The sequence below is a fragment of the Aegilops tauschii genome, chromosome 2 (assembly GCF_002575655.3).
Source record: "Aegilops tauschii subsp. strangulata cultivar AL8/78 chromosome 2, Aet v6.0, whole genome shotgun sequence".
Taxonomy (NCBI): Eukaryota; Viridiplantae; Streptophyta; class Magnoliopsida; order Poales; family Poaceae; genus Aegilops; species Aegilops tauschii.
Window position 1 is genome coordinate 438,783,894 of NC_053036.3, and position 17,591 is coordinate 438,801,484.

At 48.6% G+C, this 17,591-nt stretch overlaps 1 pseudogene; it reads left to right on the forward strand.

The window, feature by feature from the left end:
- The window catches only part of LOC109781084 (BAG family molecular chaperone regulator 3-like), a 59,514-nt pseudogene that overhangs the window by 32,788 nt on the left and 9,135 nt on the right, over window positions 1-17,591 (forward strand).

Genomic DNA, 17,591 nt, shown 5'->3' on the forward strand with positions numbered 1-17,591 from the left:
TCGGCTTACCTGACTTTGTTAAACAGGTCCCAGAAGCTCCAACCTTAACCAGAATGTTCTGACCAAGATGAAGGCCATGTACACCTTGGTGGAGCAACTCTATACCGGGTCACAGCGTGCGTTAGCCGTTGTGGCTCTGTCCAACGAGGTTCCGACTCACCTGGCGAATGTACTCAGGTGGCTCGCCGTTCTTCCTCAGCGCTTCCAAGAGCTAAGACGAGCCTCTGCAAGAGCCGGAGCTATAGCTGCACTGAGCCGGGCCAAGGCTTTTCTGCCGGAGCTAGACCCGGCCGACATCGCTCTTGGATACCCCAGCCTGAAGGAAGACGGCACCCCCTTCGACCAAAAAGACTTTGCTGCCTGTGTGAAGAGCATGCGCCCGGTGGCCACCCTGATTGGGAATGACACCGACCTTACCAAGTATCAGCCGGGCTACGACGCGGAAAATCAGAGGATCCCCACTCCACGTTATGAAGCCATCAGCTTGATCCCTCCGACGCGTAAGCATACCTTCGCCCTAGAAGTTGACCCGGCCGGGTTAATTGATGACGAGGCTCAATTTGAAGCCTTGAGCGGCATTGACTGGAAATCATAACCTTCCAGGTCATGGAATCAGCCGGAGGAGCGGGGAGGGATGAGCCGGAAGCTTCAACTCAACAAGCACCTTGACTTTTAGGCGGCTCATGGTTGCACCTTAAAACAATGCCTCACCTTTTGGACTCGGGGAGTCTTGTAATAGAGTAGGACAAACACTTAATTGTGTCGTGCCATCGTGCACGTGTTGAATGCTTAACTCCATTGAAGTTGCTTCTTCTTATTCCTCCGGTTCATAATTGATCAGTTATTTTCCTTAAGCTCGAATAGCTGTCTTTAACCATCCTGCATAGAAAACAAGTCATGAGTCTCTAGGCGGCTTACCGCACTGAGAATCATAGACCTTATATATATAACCCGGAATATGAACAAAAGTCACCAAAGACTGGCCCTCAATTATATCTTTGATGTAACCATAATAGCATACTTACAAGCCTTCAAGTATACTTCCGGTTTATGTAACCCGAATAATGAGTTGAAGATCTCAACTCCGGTTTACCAGCATCAAGAATACTTACTATGTGTTATCAACGTTGTGAATCAAAATTAAGCCGGCGAAGTAAAAGCCGCCCTTGCACACTGTTGATGTGACCAAAAGAACTTGTTGTAAGTCAGAAGATCAAAACTTAGGGGCTTCCGGTTCGAATACGACCAGAGAACCGTCCCAAAGGGGTTAAGCTAAGATTCGAATGCGAGCTTTGGCGATGCCGATCAAGAGGGTACTGACAGCTATGTTCTCTTTGGTTTGAATACGACCCATGTTTGAATAGGAAGCCCCCAAATGACCTTAAGAGTTGTTTAACGACGCTGATCCGAATACGATCCACGTCGATTCCCAAAGGGGGTTGAGCTATGATTCAAATATGATCAAAGAAAACTCCCCAATGAGCTCGGCAGTTTGCCAATCAAGTGGGTATCGACAGCTATGTTCTCTTTGGTTCGAATATGACCTATGTTTGAACAGGAAGCCCCCAGGTGATTATATTGTTTACGGCTAGATTCGAATACGATCATAAGCCGGATCCACCTCCAAGTGACCATGTGATGTTGTAATGGAAATAACACGTTTACCTTTGGAGGAGAAAAGGACAGAGGTCCTGCTTTATTATTTATCATAATATATACATGGCTATAGAAATATGTACATTATGAGAGCCGGTGGCTCAAGTGTAATAAGGCCGAAGCTGAGCTATGTTCCACGGCCGACGGGTCTCTTCCTCCGACTTGCGTGAATCTTTGTGCTCCCGAACGTCGATAAGGTAGTATGACCCGTTGTGCAAGTTCTTGCTGACCACAAAGGGCCCTTCCCAAGGCGGGGATAACTTGTGTGCATCTGTTTGATCTTGGATGAGCCGGAGCACCAGATCACCTTCCTGGAAGACCCGGGACTTAACCCGGCGGCTGTGATAACGGCGCAGGTCTTGTTGGTAAATCGCCGAGCGAGCTGCTGCCACATCACGCTGTTCGTCCAACAAGTCAAGAGCATCTTGGCGCGCCCGCTCATTATCCGCCTCCACATAAGCCGCCACTCGAGGTGAGTCATGACGGATGTCGCTAGGGAGGACTGCTTCCGCTCCATAAACCATGAAGAACGGCGTGTAACCCGTAGACCTGTTAGGAGTAGTATTGATGCTCCATGACACGGAGGGTAACTCCTCCACCCAACAACCCGGCGTCCGTTGCAAAGGGACCAAAAGCCGGGGCTTGATACCCTTCAAAATCTCCTGATTATCTCTCTCAGCTTGACCATTGGATTGAGGGTGAGCCACTGATGAAACATCAAGTCGAATATGCTCTCGTTGACAAAACTCCTCCATGGCGCCTTTAGACAGATTGGTCCCATTGTCAGTTATAATGCTGTGTGGAAAGCCAAAGTGAAATATCACCCTTTTCATGAACTGAAACGTCGTGGCTGCGTCACACTTGCTAACGGGCTCTGCCTCAACCCACTTTGTGAACTTGTCAACTGCCACCAAGAGGTGGGTCTTCATATCCTTGGATCTTTTAAAAGGCCCAACCATATCAAGCCCCCAGACCGCAAATGGCCAAGTAATTGGAATCATCCTCAGCTCCTGAGCCGGCACGTGAGCCCGTCGCGAGAACCGCTGACAACCGTCACATTTACTGACCAAGTCCTCCACATCAGCATGAGCCGTCAGCCAATAAAAACCATGACGAAAAGCCTTGGCCACAAGGGATTTTGAGCCGGCATGATGGCCACAATCCCCTTCGTGAATCTCACGTAAGATTTCTTGACCCTCCTCAGGGGAAACACAACGCTGGAACGTTCCAGTAACACTGCGGCGATGCAGCTCGCCATTGATAATGACCATTGACTTAGACTGCCGGGTTATTTGTCTGGCCAAAGTTTCATCCTCAGGCAAATCTCCCCGGGTCATGTAAGCCAAGTATGGTACTGTCCAGTCTGGGGTGATGTGGAGAGCCGCCACCAACTGTGCCTCCGGGTCAGGAACAGCCAAGCCTTCCTCTGTAGGCAACTTGACAGAAGGGTTATGCAAAATGTCCAAGAAGGTATTAGGCGGCACTGGCTTTCGCTGAGAACCCAGCCGGCTTAAAGCATCAGCCGCCTCGTTCTTCCTGCGATCGATGTGCTCTACTTGGTAACCCTGAAAGTGTCCAGCAATGGCATCAACTTCGCGGCGATAAGCCGCCATGAGAGGGTCCTTGGAGTCCCACTTGCCCAACACTTGTTGAGCCACTAAATCTGAGTCGCCAAAGCACCTTACCCGGCTCAAACTCATCTCCTTAGACATCCGAAGACCATGGAGCAAGGCCTCGTACTCAGCTGCATTGTTAGTACAGGGAAACATCAACCGTAGCACATAGCAAAATTTGTCACCTCGAGGGGAAGCTAATACAACTCCAGCCCCCGAGCCCTCCAATTGCCTAGACCCGTCGAAGTGTATAGTCCAGTATGTATCATCCGGTTTCTCTTCAGGCACATGCAGCTCTGTCCAATCATTGATGAAATCCACCAATGCTTGAGATTTGATAGCAGTACGTGGCACATACTTCAGACCATGAGGTCCAAGTTCTATAGCCCACTTAGCCACTCTCCCTGTGGCTTCTCTATTTTGGATGATATCTCCTAGGGGAGCAGAACTAACCACAGTGATAGGGTGACCCTGGAAATAATGCTTAAGCTTCCGGCTTGCCATGAATACCCCATAAACAAGCTTCTGCCAATGTGGATATCGTTGCTTGGACTCAATGAGCACTTCGCTGACATAGTAAACCGGCTGCTGAACCGGATATTCCTTACCCTCTTCCTTGCGCTCCACCACTACAGCCATACTGACGGCTCGTGTGTTGGCGGCTACATACAGTAATAAGGGCTCCTTGTCAACCGGAGCAGCAAGAACTGGGGGCTCAGCCAGCTGTCTCTTCAAATCCTCAAAAGCAGTATTAGCAGCATCATTCCAGATAAAGTCATCAGTTTTCTTCATCAACTGGTATAGTGGCATGGCCTTTTCACCTAAGCGGCTTATAAAACGGCTCAAAGCAGCGATGCGGCCTGCCAGATGCTGGACGTCGTTTATACACGCCGGCTTAGCCAGAGAGGTGATTGCCTTGATTTTTTCCGGGTTAGCTTCAATGCCTCTGTTAGAAACCAGGAAACCCAAGAGCTTGCCTGCAGGAACACCAAAAACACACTTGGCCGGGTTAAGCATCATCTTGTAAACCCGGAGATTATCAAAGGTTTCTCTAAGGTCATCGACCAGGGTCTCCTTCTCCCTGGACTTAACCACGATATCATCCACATAGGCATGAACATTGCGCCCAATCTGGTTATGAAGACAATTCTGCACACAACGCTGGTAAGTCGCCTATGCACTCTTGAGTCCAAAAGGCATAGACACATAATAGAAGGCTCCAAAGGGAGTGATGAACGCCGTCTTCTCCTGGTCCTTAACTGCCATTTTAATCTGATGGTACCCAGAATAAGCATCCAAGAAACTTAAGCGCTCACAACCCGCCGTAGCATCAATGATTTGATCAATACGGGGGAGAGCAAAAGGATCAGTCGGACACGCCTTGTTTAAGTCCGTGTAGTCCACACACATCCGCCAGGTGCCATTCTTCTTGAGGATGAGCACCGGGTTAGCTAACCACTCTGGATGAAAGACTTCGACAATAAACCCGGCTGCCAAGAGCCGGGCCACCTCCTCACCAATGGCTTTCCGCCTCTCCTCATTAAACCGCCGAAGGAATTGCCTGACCGGCTTAAATTTTGGATCAATATTGAGAGTGTGCTCAGCGAGTTCTCTAGGTACACCTGCCATGTCAGAAGGTTTCCATGCAAAAATGTCCTATTCTCACGGATGAACTCGATGAGCGCGCTTTCCTATTTTGGATCCAGATTGGGACTGATGCTAAACTGCTGAGATGAGTCACCTGGAACGAAATCAACAAGTTTAGTCTCATCAGCTGACTTAAATTTCATTGCCGGCTCATGCTCCGTGGTCGGCTTTTTCAGAGATGTCATATCTGTTGGGTCAACATTGTCCTTGTAAAACTTCAACTCCTCTGTTGCACAAACAGATTCTGCATAAGCCGCGTCACCTTCCTCACACTCCAAGGCTATCTTTCGGCTGCCATGAACCGTAATGGTCCCATTGTGACCCGGCATCTTGAGCTGTAAATACACGTAACACGGCCGTGCCATGAACTTGGCGTAAGCCGGCCGCCCAAATATGGCATGATACGGACTTCTTATCTTAACCACCTTAAAGGTCAATTTTTCCGCCCTGTAGTTGTACTCATCTCCAAAGGCCACTTCCAGCTTGATCTTACCAACTGGATAAGCCGACTTACCAGGCACCACACCATGGAAAACAGTATTGGGCTGGCTGAGGTTCTTATCAATCAACCCCATACGACGGAAGGTCTCATAATAGAGGATGTTGATGCTGCTGCCTCCATCCATGAGCACCTTACTGAACTTATATCCTCCCACCTGAGGAGCCACCACCAGGGCCAGGTAACCCGGATTATCAATCCGAGGGGGGTGATCCTCCCTACTCCACACAATAGACTGCTCAGACCATCTTAAATAGCGTGGAACCGCCGACTCAACAGCATTAACAGCCCTCTTATGAAGCTTCTGATCTCGCTTACACAGACTGGTGGTAAACACATGATACTGTCCACCATTGAGCTGCTTTGGATTGGTCTGGTATCCCCCCTGCTGCTGTTGATGACCCTGGCCGGACTGCCGATTAAAGCCCCCTTGAACATTCTGAGGATTGGAATTTGAGCCACCGCCCGGGCCATGAAAGCCGCCAACGCCTGAGCCGCCTCCCGAGCCATTGTTGCCATTAAAGGCATTGGAATTCTTAAAGGCCTTCATGATTGCGCAATCTTTCCATAGATGAGTAGCTGGCTTCTCCCTAGAGCCATGCCTTGGACAAGGCTCATTCAACAACTGCTCAAGCGTTGGGCCTGAACCGCCGGCTCGGGGAGGTGGCCTCCCCTTACGTCGCTGGTTGTTACCCTATGAGCTGGCATTGGCCACAAACTCTATGCTGCCATCAGCCTTACGCTTGCTACCTCCTTGGTTCGCCGGGTTATGCTGAGGACCCTTGCCGTTGCCATTCTTCTTTCCCTTCCCTGTCCTTTCATCATCTGACGCGGGGTCCTTGGTACTATCAGAATCGGCGTACTTGACGAGAGCCGCCATCAGCGTACCCATATCATTGCAATCGCGCTTGAGCCGCCCGAGTTTCATCTTCAGGGGCAGGAAACGACAGTTCTGCTCCAACATTAGGACTGCAGAGCCGGCGTCCATCTTATCAGATGAATGTATTATCTATTTGACCCGGCGAACCCAATGGGTTGTGGACTCACCCTCCTGCTGTTTACAGTTAGTCAAATCCACAATTGACATAGACTGTCTACAGGTATCTTTGAAGTTTTGGATGAACCGGGCTTTCAGCTAAGCCCAAGACCCGATAGAATTCGGTGGCAGCCCCTTCAACCAAGTGTGGGCAGTCCCATCTAACATCATGGTGAAGTACTTGGCCATTGCCGCTTCGCTGACCTCCAGCAATTCCATGGCCATCTCGTAACTCTCGATCCAGGCTCCGGGTTGTAAGTCAGCCGTGTAATTAGGCACCTTCCTAGGCCCTTTGAAATCCTTGGGCAGACGTTCATTGCGGAGAACCGGCACTAGACAAGGGACACCTCCAGTCCTCGTAGGGATACCCACGTCGATGGAAGCTGTCGGATAAGCCGGGGGTGGCTGGTAAGCCGTCAACTGAGGCACCTGCTCCGCCTCTTGCCGTGCTCTGTCTTGGTCTACTGCGTGAAAGGCTCCCTTATGAGCCGGGCCGTGGCCAGGAGGCAAGTCATGGCGTCGGACATTACTTGAGCCGGTCGCTGAGACCATGTGTCTGCTATAACTCGGGCTCCGGCCTAGACGAGGGGTTGAATGAATCCTGTCCCGGCTATAAGAATACGCCTCTTGCTGCACCAGAGCCGTCTGAAGGAGTTCTCTGACCCGGCGGGTTTCAACCGCCGTTGGAGAGTCACCATCAATTGGGAGAGCCGCCAGCCGCGGCGACCATGTTTTCCAACGGGTTGGCATAATGACCCGGTGGTATTGGTACGTACTGAGGCGGGGCAAGGTTCACCCGGGGAGGTCCCATCACTTGGGGCGGAATAGGCGTCCCAGCCCCGGGTACTATGATCTCTGGCGGGTTACTAGACCCTGCACCCGGCGTGTTGAAGAGGTTTCGAGGATCGTAAACCGGAGGGAGTCGAGATTGGGCCTTTTGATGCCTCCTTCTCATGACCTCATTGGACGCGTTTTGATCCATCGTGAGCCGGAAGGACTGTGCCTGAATCAGCTAAGTCTGGGCGTCGAGAGCCGCCCTCTCTGCAGCCATCCTGATCCCCTCCGCCGCCAGATCCTCCTTGGCCTTTGCTAGATCCAACTTTAACTGTGCCACCTCCGCGTCATGCTGAAATTGATCCGCCGGAGCAACCGTAGCGGTCAACAGGACCGTCATCTTGTCTGTGAGATCCATCAGCACCTGAGCCGGCGAAGGCACCGGGCTTCCTGACCCGGCGGCGGGGTTTTGAACGGGCTGCGCGCCGGCCATGAAGATTCCAACCCGGCTCGGCGGCTCAAAGGGGTTCGGAATGCTGTCGCCATCGGAGCAACCCCTGAGCCTGCCATCTTGAAGTTGATACAACGAGTTTGACTCATCCGTAGACGACTCGCCGTCAGAGCCGGCGGCCGTCTCATCACCAGATTCAGATCTTTCAGAGAGTCCTCCGTGGACACATCCCACGAAAGCATGCTTCAAGGCAGGTAAAGCCCGGGCGGGTCGTGCACGCTGAGCCGTCTCGATGAGATCGGCGCAGAGATCCGGCTCACCAATCTTGCCAATGAAGACATGAATTCTGCCGAAGGGGACCCGGTACCTGTACTTAATTGAGCCGGTGTCGGGGCCCCAGTTTGCATCGTCGATGTAGAGCTTGCCGCGACGACTCTTGGTCATCCGGCCCACAGCGTATCCCTTGAGCCCTTCGGACCTGCCCTTCAAGAACTCAAATCCACCGTGCGCTGGCCCCACGGTGGGCGCCAACTGTCGTGGAATTGTCACGTCAGATGTCCTCGTGCTAGGACTTAGTCGTGGGGCCATCGCAGCTAGGAAGCTTAAAGGGGTTAGCGGGACAAGGAACACGAGGGTTATACTGGTTCGGCCCCTTACGGTGAAGGTAAAAGCCTACGTCCAGTTGAGGTTGTATTGCTTAGGGTTTCGACGACCAGGAGCTAAACCGCCCTGCCTGGTTATCGATTTGATCTTGCTTGTCCCTCAACCGCCGCCGGGTCGTCCCTTTATATAGAGAGGTTGACGCCCAGTGGCTCTCAGAGTCCCGGCCGGCTCATAACAGTGTCCGGCTCGGACTCTTAACTATTCTTGCCTTACACTACAAGTCTTGCCATAACGGCGGTTTATCACTACGGGCCTTAAGCCATCTCCGGGTCTTAAGCCCATTATTGACCCGCCGTCTTCAAGTTTGGTACTAGGCTTCGCGTGATGACCATCATGACGTAACCCGGCCCCTCCTGGGCGGGTGACTCTAATGGTTATATCCTCAACAAGCGTATTTCGGGAGAGATGCCTATTTATAGGTAGAGGGAGCTAGGAGAGTCCAAATGAGGTGCGGTTTTCGCCCACACGATCGTGATCGAACGACCTACAGCATGGAAGAGAGTTTGCTGGGTTTTGGGCTGTTTAGAGAGGGGGGTTTTGCTGGAACACACAGGAGGCATCTGTGGTTACCCGGTTAACCGTTGGAGTACCAAACGACCTCCAAATGGAACGAAACTTGACCGGTGGTCTCTCGGTGGTATACTAGGGCCACTTGACAAGCCTCGGTCCATTCCGAGAATGTTTGACACCCGCTCATGAAAGAAAACAAGAGGGGTGCACCGGAGGAGATGGGAGCGCCGGATTGCAAAACGGACAACGGGGAAAATGTTCGGATGCATGAGACGAACACGTATGCAAATGCAATGCACATGATGACATGATATGAAATGCATGACATGGACAAAATGCAAAACGAAAGACAAAACCCGACCACGGAGGGAATATCATAGCACATAACCGAAAATGGCAAGAGTTGGAGTTACAAATATGGAAAGTTACATCCGGGGTGTTACACAATGTCTCCTCCTGGCTTCAGTAATCAAACAACTGATGACAAGGATCAGTGTTGTGCACCCTCTCCTTCCTAGCAGCTCACCCTCTCCTTAATAAATCATGGAGTTGTCCTTGTAATTGTTTTTCAAGAAAATGCATGGACATGTCTGAACAACGGCCTGCAATGTGGCAGGCTTCCTGCCGTGCTAGCATGCACATGATGGTTCGGATTTTTTAGTATACAAAGCATAAGCTCATTGTGTTTTTCTATCACTAAATAATGTGCACACGATGGTTCAGAGTTGGAACCTGAGTGGAAATTACCTCCACCTTGTTTGCTAGTACAAAGCAATCACTGAATATAAACTAAGTAGATTCATTGGATCAAGGTCTAACATGTGTTATGAAAATTAATCTATGCAGGTGAGCTGAAGGTGGTAGTGTCCATGGTGACGGGGCTGGAGCCGAGGGAGCAGAGGCTGCTCTTCAGGGGCAAGGAGAGGGAGGACAGCGACCACCTCCATATGGTTGGGGTGAGGGACAAGGACAAGGTGCTGCTCCTTGAGGCAAGATTTCGTGTTTTGACCCTTTTGTCCAACAAAATCAAGATCTGACCCCAGTTTGAAAGTTTTTCGAGATTTGACCCTTTCCCCTACCGCCACGAGGCACGGCGGTAGGATCCTATAGCCTACCGTCGAGACCTGCGGCGGTAGCAAACTTGCACCTCAGCAACGATAACGGCCTCCGTGCCCCCTCCGTCACACCCTACCGCTGCTCCGCCCGGCGGTAGGATGTCTGAACCTACCGCTGGAGTCCCTGGCGGTAGGATGTGGACATATATAAACCACAGGCCGGCTGCCCCCACCCCCTTCTCCCCCCCCCCACCCAGCCGCCCCCCACCACGAAGAACAGAGCAGTTGCTCCAACTCGCCCTCTCTCATCCCCTCCACTCCCCCCTCTGATCTTCTTCATTTCTTGACGGATTTTGCAGATCGAGATGGCCCCAAGAAAGAAAAGTAAGCTCTTTCAATCCCTCCAATAAGTTTTAATCAAACACCTTTCGATTCGTCACATTATTCGATTCAAATCACTCCTATTTGAACTAGATTGAATTTTTTTTAACCCTAGGATTGATTCAGGTTGATTCTAGATGTTATATTGTGTTAGATATGAACTATATTGAATAGTTGGTATGGTTGTGTTAAGATGAACCCTAGTTCATATTTGATTTGAATGGTTTTTTTTATATGATGGATGTTGGAGGTATTTGTTATGATAGATGATGCATGTTCCTATGCTATGATGCAAGTATTGGATGTAGTGTATGATGAATATTTGATATATTTGTTATATGTAGTGTACGAATCCTCAAGATGAACCCTAGTTCATTTTTTGTTTTTTAACAAAATATGAGATGATGCATGTTGGATGTTGTTGGAGAAATACATGTTATGATGCATTTGAACCATGGTGATTGCATCTTCATAAAAGTATTTTATTTAGTTCTTGATATATGTATTGTATTTAGTTCATGTTCATGATAATCTTGATATATGATTATTCAAAGATTGAACTCATAGGTTCTGTTGGATGTGATTGATTTTTGTTATGCATCGATATTTTTCGTAGTTAATGTTGAACCCTAGTTCATGTTGAAAAATCTTTTGATATGCTTATGCAATTCTTTTAGGAGGCCACCTCTTGCGGACGACATCGACACGAAGTACACAATGACTGACCCTAGGTTCGACAAGCGTCACCGTGCCCGTTTTATTGAGAATGGAGTGGTGATTATCATTTTAAACCAAATCTTTCGAATTGATGAAAACAAGTTGCTAACTATTATGTCCATGCTAATTATGCTTTGGTTATTGATTTTCACAGATGCTGCCGCCACTGCGGATGAGGGCTCACAAGACGACGGTTAAGATGGAGTACGACGATCGATACGCATCGTTCTTCAGGAGAGCCCGACTATTGGGTTTCGTCCTGCAGTTCAAGTGTAAGCCGCCTGAAAGGGCATGTAGCCCCTAAGTGTGGTTTTGGTAATTGAATGACAATCTCTATGGACTAATGTTTTCAGTGAGATATATTTGAAGGTTTTGTCCATAGATGGTGCCTCAAGGATATTGGATGGAATCAAGGATGAAGTCCATATATATGAAGATAATGCCTCAAGGATATTGGATGGAATCAAGGATGAAGTCCATATAGATGAAGTTATATTTGCTCTAAGCTTTGGTATTAAATGACAATTCCTATGGAGCATCAAGTGCATTGAATCTTATATGAAGATATGTTCCATAGTGATGCTTGAAGTTCTTTGGGTTGTTATGTGAAGATTGCCATCAAAGCATCCGAAGAAGTCCTCATGGTATCCCTCTCTGGATACCCCATGCAAACGGACTTATACCGTGCGCACGGGGTCGAGTGTCAACTCTCTGGATACCCCGTGCTCATGGGGCCTAGGTGTTGGCTCTCGAGATTCCATATCCAGCGAGGTTTCAAGTTGGTCTTCTGAGGATCAAGGCTTGAGAGAATAATCAAAGAGAAGAATTCGAGTTATGGTTTCAAGACAAGATCATGGTGAGCTCATGTGTTGGGTTTCGGTTGATCAAGCCTTGAAGCAAGCAACTAGAGTGACGAATTCAGTATGCCTCTCAAGAGTTTGGGATGGAGTTTTTAGAAGGGCAAGTGGTGACCAAGATGATATTCATTGTGGAACTTGATATGGTCATGAAAGAGTCTTTGGTGATATTGTCTTGAAGCAATGAAGTGAAATGAAGAGTTCATTGTGGCTTTCAAGAAACCAAGATGGAGCTTGAAGTAAAGATGTTGGTTGACCAAGATGAAGCTCGAAGAGTATATCTAAGTGGTCAATGTTGGAAATATGCCCTAGAGGCAATAATAAATGGTTATTATTATATTTCTTTGTTCATGGTAATTGTCTATTGTTCATGCTATAATTGTATTGTCCGGAAATCGTATTACATGTGTGAATACATAGACCACAAAGTGTCCCTAGTAAGCCTCTAGTTGACTAGCTCATTGATCAACAGATAGTCATGGTTTCCTGACTATGGACATTGGATGTCATTGATAACGGGATCACATCATTAGGAGAATGATGTGATGGACAAGACCCAATCCTAAGCATAGCATAAAAGATCGTGTAGTTTCGTTTGCTAGAGCTTTTCCAATGTCAAGTATCTTTTCCTTAGACCATGAGATCGTGCAACTCCCGGATACCGTAGGAGTGCTTTGGGTGTGCCAAACGTCACAACGTAACTGGGTGACTATAAAGATGCATTACGGGTATCTCCGAAAGTGTCTGTTGGGTTGGCACGGATCGAGACTGGGATTTGTCACTCCGTGTGACGGAGAGGTATCTCTGGGCCCACTTGGTAATGCATCATCATAATGAGCTCAATGTGACTAAGGCATTAGTCACGGGATCATGCATTGCGGTACGAGTAAAGAGACTTGCCGGTAACGAGATTGAACAAGGTATTGGGATACCGACGATCGAATCTCGGGCAAATAACATACCGATTGACAAAGGGAATTGCATACGGATTGATTGAATCCTCGACACCGTGGTTCATCCGATGAGATCATCGTGGAACATGTGGGAGCCAACATGGGTATCCAGATCCCGCTGTTGGTTATTGACCGGAGAGGCGTCTCAGTCATGTCTGCATGTCTCCCGAACCCGTAGGGTCTACACACTTAAGGTCCGGTGACGCTAGGGTTGTAGAGATATATGTATGCGGAAACCCGAAAGTTGTTCGGAGTCCCGGATGAGATCCCGGACGTCACGAGAGGTTCCGGAATGGTCCGGAGGTGAAGAATTATATATAGGAAGTCAAGTTTCGGCCACCGGGAAAGTTTCGGGGGTTACCGGTATTGTACCGGGACCACCGGAAGGGTCCCGGGGGTCCACCGGGTGGGGCCACCTGTCCCGGAGGGCCCCGTGGGCTGAAAGTGGAAGGGAACCAGCCCTTAGTGGGCTGGGGCACCCCCCTTGGGCCTCCCCCCATGCGCCTAGGGTTGGGAACCCTAGGGGGAGCTTCCCCCTTGCCTTGGGGGGCAAGGCACCCCTTTCCACCCCTTGGCCGCCGCCCCCCAACCCTAGATGGGTTTTGGCCGCCCCCCCCCCCCTCCCAAGGGGGCCTATATAAAAGGGGGGGAGGGAGGGCAGCAACCTACAACCTTGGGCGCCTCCCTCCTCCCCTGCAACACCTCTCTCTCTCTCTCGCAGAAGCTTGGCGAAGCCCTGCCGGAGACCCGCTACATCCACCACCACGCCGTCGTGCTGTTGGATCTCCATCAACCTCTCCTTCCCCCTTGCTGGATCAAGAAGGAGGAGACGTCGCTGCACCGTACGTGTGTTGAACGCGGAGGTGCCGTCCGTTCGGCACTCGGTCATCGGTGATTTGGATCACGGCGAGTACGACTCCGTCATCCACGTTCATTGGAACGCTTCCGCTCGCGATCTACAAGGGTATGTAGATGCACTCCTTTCCCCTCGTTGCTAGTAGACTCCATAGATGCATCTTGGTGAGCGTAGGAAAATTTTCAATTATGCTACGATTCCCAACAGTGGCATCATGAGCCAGGTCTATGCGTAGTTACTATGCACGAGTAGAACACAAAGAAGTTGTGGGCGTTGATGTTGCCAATTCTTCTTGCCGCTACTAGTCGTTTCTTGTTTCGGCGGCATTGTAGGATGAAGCGGCCCGGACCGACCTTACACGTACGCTTACGTGAGACAGGTTCCACCGACTGACATGCACTAGTTGCATAAGGTGGCTAGCGGGTGTCTGTCTCTCCTACTTTAGTCGGAACAGATTCGATGAAAAGGGTCCTTATGAAGGGTAAATAGAAATTGGCAAATCACGTTGTGGTCATACGTAGGTAAGAAACGTTCTTGCTAGAAACCTACAAACCACGTAAAAACTTGCAACAACAATTAGAGGACGTCTAACTTGTTTTTGCAGCAAGTGTTATGTGATGTGATATGGCCAGAAGATGTGATGAATGATATATGTGATGTATGAGATTGATCATATTCTTGTAATAGGAATCACGACTTGCATGTCGATGAGTATGACAACCGGCAGGAGCCATAGGAGTTGTCTTTATTATTTTGTATGACCTGCGTGTCATTGAATAACGCCATGTAAATTACTTTACTTTGTTGCTAAACGCGTTAGCCATAGAAGTAGAAGTAATCGTTGGCGTGACGACTTCATGAAGACACAATGATGGAGATCATGGTGTCATGCCGGTGACGAAGATGATCATGGTGCCCCGAAGATGGAGATCAAAGGAGCATAATGATATTGGCCATATCATGTCACTATTTGATTGCATGTGATGTTTATCATGTTTTTGCATCTTATTTGCTTAGAACGACGGTAGTAAGTAAGATGATCCCTTATAATAATTTCAAGAAAGTGTTCACCCTAACTGTGCACCGTTGCGAAGGTTCGTTGTTTCGAAGCACCACGTGATGATCGGGTGTGATAGATTCTAACGTTCGAATACAACGGGTGTTGACAAGCCTAGCATGTACAGACATGGCCTCGGAACACACGCAATACACTTAGGTTGACTTGACGAGCCTAGCATGTACAGACATGGCCTCGGAACACGGAGGACCGAAAGGTCGAGCATGAGTCGTATAGAAGATACGATCAACATGAAGATGTTCACCGATCTTGACTAGTCCGTCTCACGTGATGATCGGACAGGGCCTAGTTAAACTCGGATCATGTTTCACTTAGATGACGAGAGGGATGTCTATCTGAGTGGGAGTTCATTAAATAATTTGATTAGATGAACTCAATTATCATGAACTTAGTCTAAAATCTTTACACTATGTATTGTAGATCAAATGGCCAACGTTGTCCTCAATTTCAACGCGTTCCTAGAGAAAACCAAGCTGAAAGATGATGGCAGCAATTATACGGACTGGGTCCGGAACCTGAGGCTCATCCTCATAGTAGCCAAGAAAGATTATGTCTTAGAAGCACCGCTAGGTGATGCACCAATCCCACAGAACCAAGACGTTATGAACGCTTGGCAATCACGTGCTGATGATTACTCCCTCGTTCAGTGCGGCATGCTTTACAGCTTAGAACCGGGTCTCCAAAAGCGTTTTGAGAAACATGGAGCATATGAGATGTTCGAGGAGCTGAAACTGGTTTTTCAAGCTCATGCCCGGGTCGAGAGATATGATGTCTCCGACAAGTTCTTCAGCTGTAAAATGGAGGAGAACAGTTCTGTTAGTGAGCACATACTCAGAATGTCTGGGTTGCACAACCGCTTGTCTCAGCTGGGAGTTAATCTCCCGGATGACGCGGTCATTGACAGAATCCACCAGTCGCTTCCACCAAGCTACAAGAGCTTTGTGATGAACTACAATATGCAGGGGATGGAAAAGACCATTCCCGAGGTATATTCAATGCTGAAATCAGCGGAAGGGGAGATCAGAAAAGAACATCAAGTGTTGATGGTGAATAAAACCACCAAGTTCAAGAAGGGCAAGGGTAAGAAGAACTTCAAGAAGGACGGCAAGGGAGTTGCCGCGCCCGGTAAACCAGTTACTGGGAAGAAGTCAAAGAATGGACCCAAACCCGGGACTGAGTGCTTTTATTGCAAGGGAAGTGGTCACTGGAAGCGGAACTGCCCCAAATATTTAGCGGACAAGAAGAAGGCCGGCAACACCCAAGGTATATGTGATATACAAGTAATTGATGTGTACCTTACCAGTACTCGTAGTAGCTCCTGGGTATTTGATACCGGTGTGGTTGCTCATATTTGTAACTCAAAGCAGGAACTACGGAATAAACGGAGACTGGCGAAGGACGAGGTGACGATGCGCGTCGGGAATGGTTCCAAGGTCGATGTGATCGCCGTCGGCACGCTACCTCTGCATCTACCCACGGGATTAGTTTTGAACCTCAATAATTGTTATTTAGTGCCAGCTTTGAGCATGAACATTGTATCTGGATCTCGTTTAATTCGAGATGGCTACTCATTTAAATCCGAGAATAATGGTTGTTCTATTTATTTGAGAGATATGTTTTATGGTCATGCCCCGCTGGTCAATGGTTTATTCTTGATGAATCTCGAACGTGATGTTACACATGTTCATAGTGTGAATACCAAAAGATGTAAAGTTGATAACGATAGTCCCACATACTTGTGGCACTGCCGCCTTGGTCACATTGGTGTCAAGCGCATGAAAAAGCTCCATGCAGATGGACTTTTGGAGTCTCTTGATTACGAATCATTTGACACGTGCGAACCATGCCTCATGGGTAAGATGACCAAGACTCCGTTCTCCGGAACAATGGAGCGAGCAACCAACTTATTGGAAATCATACATACCGATGTGTGTGGTCCAATGAGTGTTGAGGCTCGCGGAGGATATCGTTATGTTCTCACTCTCACTGATGATTTAAGTAGATATGGATATGTCTACCTGATGAAACACAAGTCTGAAACCTTTGAAAAGTTCAAAGAATTTCAGAGTGAGGTTGAGAATCAACGTGACAGGAGAATAAAATTCCTACGATCAGATCGTGGTGGAGAATATTTAAGTCACGAGTTTGGTGCACACTTAAGGAAATGTGGAATAGTTTCACAACTCACGCCGCCTGGAACACCTCAGAGAAATGGTGTGTCCGAACGTCGTAATCGCACTCTATTGGATATGGTGCGATCTATGATGTCTCTTACCGATTTACCGCTCTCATTTTGGGGCTATGCTTTAGAGACTGCCGCATTCACTTTAAATAGGGCTCCGTCGAAATCCGTTGAGACGACACCGTATGAATTATGGTTTGGGAAGAAACCTAAGCTGTCGTTTCTAAAAGTTTGGGGATGCGATGCTTATGTCAAGAAACTTCAACCTGAAAAGCTCGAACCCAAGTCGGAAAAATGCGTCTTCATAGGATACCCTAAGGAAACTATTGGGTATACCTTCTACCTCAGATCCGAAGGCAAGATCTTCGTTGCCAAGAACGGGTCCTTTCTGGAGAAGGAGTTTCTCTCGAAAGAATTGAGTGGGAGGAAAGTGGAACTTGATGAGGTGATAGTCACCCCTTCCGAACCAGAAAGTAGCGCAGCGCGGAAAATTGTTCCTGTGGTGCCTACATCGACTGGGGAGGAAGTTAATGATGATGATCATGAAGCTTCGAATCAAGTTACTGAACTTCGTAGGTCCACAAGGACACGTTCCGCACCAGAGTGGTACGGCAACCCTGTCCTGGAAATCATGTTGTTAGACAACGGTGAACCTTCGAACTA